Here is a 6,000-nt window from a genome sequence, read left to right as displayed (position 1 = left end):
TTACGAGTTTTGCTTTATGAGGGGTGCTAACTTGCACGTTATTGTCACCGCTCACTTTCCTTCAGCGCTGGTATTACAGGTTTTTCTAAACCAGGTGTTCAAAGACAAGAAGTGAGCATAGACCATAATCTACTGCCCCCAACATCGCCGACACCTACATTATATTTATTAACCCCTAATCTCCTGCCCCCAATGGCGCCCCAATCTACCTACATTTATTAACCCCTAATCTGCCGCCCCAACATCGCCGCCACTATAATAAACATATTAATCCCTAAACCACCGCACTCCCGCCTCGCAAACGCTAGTTAAATATTATTAACCCCTAATCTGCTGTCCCTAACATCGACACCACCTGCCTACATTTATTAACCCCTAATCTACCGACCCTAACATCGCCGCCACTATATTAAATGTATTAACCCCTAAATCTTAAGTCTAACTCTAACCCTAACACCCCCTAACTTAAATATAATTTAAAATAAAACTAACTATTAATAACTAAATAATTCCTATTTAAAACTAAATACTTACCTGTAAAATAAACCCTAAGCTAGCTACAATATAACTAATAGTTACATTGTATCTATGTTAGGGTTTATTTTTATTTTACAGGCAAGTTTGTATTTATTTTAACTAGGTAGAATAGTTACTAAATAGTTATTAACTATTTACTAACTACCTAGCTAAAATAAATACAAATGTACCTGTAAAATAAAACCTAACCTAAGTTACACTAACACCTAACACTACCCTACAATTAAACAAATTCCATAAATTAAATACAATTAAATAAATTAAATACAATTAGCTAAATTACCAAAAAAAAGCAAGCACCAAATTATAGAAAATAAAAAACAAATTACAAGATCTTTAAGCTAATTACACCTAATCTAATAGCCCTATCAAAATAAAAAAGCCCCCCCAAAATAAAAAAAACCCTAGCCTAAACTAAAAGGGCCTTTGCGGGGCATTGCCCCAAAGAAATCAGCTCTTTTACCTGTAAAAACAAATACAAACACCCCCCCCCCAACAGTAAAACCCACCACCCACACAACCAACCACCCAAATAAAACCCTAACTAAAAAAACCTAAGCTCCCCATTGCCCTGAAAAGGGCATTTGGATGGGCATTGCCCTTAAAAGTGCATTTAGCTCTATTGCGGCCCAAACCCCTAATCTAAAAATAAAACCCACCCAATACACCCTTAAAAAATCCTAACACTAACTTCCGAAGATCCACTTACAGTTTTGAAGAGACATCCATCCTCAACGAAGCCGGGAGAAGTCTTCATCCAAGCGGCAAGATGTCCTCAATGAAGCCGGCAGAAGTGGTCCTCCAGATAGGCAGAAGTCTTCACCCATGCGAGAATGCGAGTTCAATCCTATTGGCTGATGAAGATAGAAGATGCCGTCTGGGTGAAGACTTCTGCCCATCTGGAGGACCACTTCTGCCGGCTTCGTTGAGGACATCTTGCTGCTTGGAAGAAGACTTCTCCCGGCTTCATTGAGGATGGATGTCGGCTCTTCAAAACTGTAAATGGATCTTCGGGGATTTGTGTTAGGATTTTTTAAGCCCTTAAAAAAAATTCCGCCCAAACCCTAAGCTAAAAATAAAACCCACCCAATAAACCCTTAAAAAACCTAACAATAACCCCCAAAGATCCACTTACGGTTTTTGAAGACCCGACATCTATCCTCAACGAAGTCGGGAGAAGTTGTCATCCAAGAGGCAAGAAGTCCTCAATGAAGCCAGGAGAAGTCTTCATCCATATTCAAGACATCCGGCGCGAAGCATCCTCTTCTGACGACGGCTACTGTAGAATGAAGGTTCCTTTAAGGGATGTCATCCAAGATGGCGTCCCTTGAATTTCCGATTGGCTGAGAGAATTCTATCAGCCAATCAGAATTAAAGGTGAAAAAATTCTATCGGCTGATGCAATCAGCCAATATGATTGAGCTTCAATACAACTGGCTGATCCAATCAGCCAATAGGATTAAGCTTGCATTCTATTGGCTGATTTTAACAGCCAATAGAATGTGAGCTCAATCCTATTGGCTGATTTATTTAGATTTATTTTAATTACACTAAAGCTGGTGGCTGATAGGGTTAGACTTAGGGTAAGACTTAGGTTTAGGGGTTAATAACTTTAGTATAGTGGCAGCTACGTTGGGGGCGGAAGATTAGGGGTTAATAAATGTAGGTAGGTGGCGGCGATGTTAGGGGCAGCAGATTAGGGGTTAATAAGTATAATGTAAATGGCGGCGAGGTCGGGGGCAGCAGATTAGGGGTTAATAATATTTAACTAGTGTTTGCGATACGGGAGTGCGGCGGTTTAGGGGTTAATATGCTTATTATAGTGGCGGCGATGTCCGGAGTGGCAGATTAGGTTTAATAATTTTATTTTAGTATTTGCGATGTGGGAGGGCCTCGGTTTAGGGGTTAATAGGTAGTTTATGGGTGTTAGTGTACTTTTAGCACTTTAGTTATGAGTTTTATGGTACGGCTTTGTAGAGTAAAACTCATAACTACTGACTTTCAGTTTACGGTATGGATCTTGTAGTTTTAGGGTGTACCGCTCACCTTTTGGCCTCCCAGGCAGACTCGTAATACCGGCGCTATGGAAGTCCCATTGAAAAAGGACTTTTTAAAAGCTGCGGTAGTTACGTTGCGTTACGGCCAAAAAAGTGTGCGGTGCCCCTAAACCTGCTAGACTCGTAATACCAGCCGTATATTTCTTCTGTAGATTTAGGCAGCCTCAGTTGCTGCTTTCTCTTCATGTAATTCCCCACAGACTTGATGATGTTAATATCACAGCTCTGTGGGGGCCATACCACCACTTTCAGGACTCCTCATTTTTATTTACACTGAAGAGAGTTCTTAATGAATTTGGCTGTAAGTTTGGGGTTATTGTCATGCTGCAGAATAGATTTAGGGCCATTCAGGTGCCTCCCTGGTGGTGCTGCATGATGGATAAATATCTGCCTCTACTTGTTAGCATTGAGGTGGCTATTAATTCTAACTAAATCCCTAACTCCAAACTTGTAAATAACCTCCACCTTGCTTCACTTTTGCCTACATACACTCATTCTTGTTCCGTTTTCAAGCCTTTTTGCCAAACAAACTGCATTATGCTACAGCCAAATATTTCACATTTTGACAAATCAGTCCAGAGCACTTGCTGCCATTTTTCTGCACCCCAGTTCCTATGTTTAGGTGCATAGTGGAGTTGCTGTTTTCCACATCATAGGCATGGCTTTTTGGCCATAAGACTTCCATGAAGACTACTTCTGACCAGACTTCTCCGGACAGTAGATGGGTGTACCCGGTTTCCACTGGTTTCTACCAACTTTAAGCTGATGGTACTGCTGGGAATCTTCTAATTGCAAAGGGAAGTAAGCATTATTTGTCTGTCATCTGATACACTAATTCTCCTTGCTGACCAATGTGTCTACAATCCTCAACGTTTCCCATTTCTTTATGCTCTTTAGAAGAGCTTGTGCAGCACATCTGGAAATTCCTTTCTGCCTTGATATTTTTGCATGGGAGAGACATTGCTAATGCAGTTTAACTACCATATGCCTTGTTGCTCTACTCAATCTTAACGTGGTGTATGATTTTTAAATCAAACTGTGTTCAGTAACCTCACCTTGTTATCAGAGTTTGTCTGTTCTTCACCCAGTTTTATTTCTTCTACTCAGTTGTTCCTGTTTCAGTTAATGATTATGTTTCAACCTTTATTAAATTGATGATCATTATCACCTGTTTGGTATAATTGTCTAATTATTCACCTGGTTATATGCCTACAAAATCCCTGACTTTGTAAAGTGTACCTAGAAGAATTAATGCTGTTTTGAAGGTAAAGGGTGGTCACACAAACTATTGATTTGATTTAGATTTTTCTTCAGGGATTTCAGCCACACTCATTGCTAACAGGTATATACAATCCATCACAAATGAAATATCAATAGACAAGAATTAGCAATGTAGTTATCTTTAAACATGGCACAATCAAAGGATGCCCGTTTTGCCACATGCCAGTTTGTGAAATGGTAGACCACGTAAACTCACAGTGCTATAAAGTTTGGTGGAGGAAAGATAATGTTGCAGGCTCCTTTTCTTGGTTTTTCAGGGTTTTGGGTAAACTCCATAGTTTCAGTGAAGGGTTATCTTAATGCTTCAGAATACAAAGACATTTTAGACAAGTGGGCGCTTTCAACTTTGTAGCAACAGTGGGGAAAGCCCTTTCCTATTCCAGCATGACTGAGGAAGTATGGTGAGGAAGAACACGAGTGGTCTGACCTTAAACTCAATGAATAACTTTGGGATGAATTGATACACCTACTAAGATTGAGACCATCATCAGTGCCTGATCTCACAAATGCTCTTTGGGCTCAATGGGCACAAATACCCACAGACATCTTGTGGGAAGCCTTGCCGGAGGAGTGGCAGCTGTTAGAGCCACAAACGGAAGAGTGTTGGGCAACTCCATGGTTATGGAATGGGATGTCAAATAGCAAATATATTTATATATATCTGCATTAAACTTTATAATTAATCAAATACATTAAAAACAAAGCCCTATTGTCTCTGACTAGCCCAACGCCAGCCAATCTCTGAACTAGAGTAGGAAATTAAGGGGTTTTCAAGACAGCCACAAGATAATATACCCCACTAATGGCTGAAAAAGTTTAGCTTGCAAGAACTGTTTCTCATAGGATCACTTAATTAGAACATTATGGGCCAGGTTGCGAGTGGAGTGATATTGATTGCATGTGATCGATAGTAGGTTTTCACGTTTGTAGAAAGTTAATGCAGTTGCTTGAGCGCAATTAAAGTTAATGCTCGTCGGGTTAGCGTGTCCTCAGAGCTGTGGTTAACTGTTTCGCAAAAAAAGTGTCAAAAAACACATCAAAAATACAATACAAAGTAGTTAAACTCAGAAAAACTCTATCTAATAAAGATAATTAAAAAAAAAATATTGCACAAAAAAAGTTACAAGGGCTCAAAGATATAAAATCTCAGGTGTTAAAAAAAAGGCAGATAAAGACTTTAACATAGACATACATACATATACATGTCTAAAGATGTCTATGTATGTATATATATGTATATCTATGTCTATATATCTATACATATGCAGGTACCTACCAGTAGTGCAGGAGGTGCCACTGTACCGGGGCCCAAGGGCTGGAAGGGGCCCCCAGAGAATTCTAATGGAAAAAGTTTAAAAAGTGTACTGCCTTTTTTTTAATATCTCTAACTGCTGCGCTGGACAGTGCCAAGGTCAACCTAGGGGGATGGCACTAATAGTGTAAGCTATGTTTTTTTGCTAATGCTAACTCGGTTTTAAACTGCGTATCATGTGCTGTTTTGTGTGACATGTTGTGCTGCTCAACTCTGCTTACTTCACTTCATGCCGGTCACTGTGTTGTGAACTTCATGTGAGGTGGGTGCAGCCGTATTATTTGCCTAGTTTGCCTAGTGTTAAATTGTATGAAGAGGGAGTGGAAGGAGGGAATCAATATTTGGCAAAGGATCTGGGAGGGGGTGGGGTAGAGTATTGAGCGGGGCAGCTACACTACAGAAAATGTGGGTATTATTTAATTATTAACCAAAAATTAATTTATTTTAACAAACCGGGTACTTGCAGACAGCTGCCAGTACCCAAGATGGCGGCAACTAGGTACAGGGGGAGGGTTAGAGAGCTGTTTGGGGGGGATCAGGGAGGTTGGGGGGCTAAGAGGGGACCCAACACTGCAGAATAACTGTAAAAAAAAAGAAAGTTATTTTAGTACTGGCAGACTTTCTGCAAGTACTTAAGATGGCCGTGACAATTGTGAGATGGGGGAGGGAAGAGAGCTGTTTGAGGGGGGTCAGGGAGGGATCAGGGGTGGGATGTGTCAGGTGGGAGGCTGATAAACACTAAAGCTAAAATTAACCCTACAAGCTACCTAATTAAACCCTTAACTGCTGGGCATAATACAAGTGTGGTGCGCT

Source organism: Bombina bombina, chromosome 4, assembly GCF_027579735.1.
Source record: "Bombina bombina isolate aBomBom1 chromosome 4, aBomBom1.pri, whole genome shotgun sequence".
NCBI classification, from domain to species: domain Eukaryota; kingdom Metazoa; phylum Chordata; class Amphibia; order Anura; family Bombinatoridae; genus Bombina; species Bombina bombina.
The sequence above is the reverse complement of the archived record's forward strand: the minus strand, read 5'-3'. Positions refer to the sequence as shown.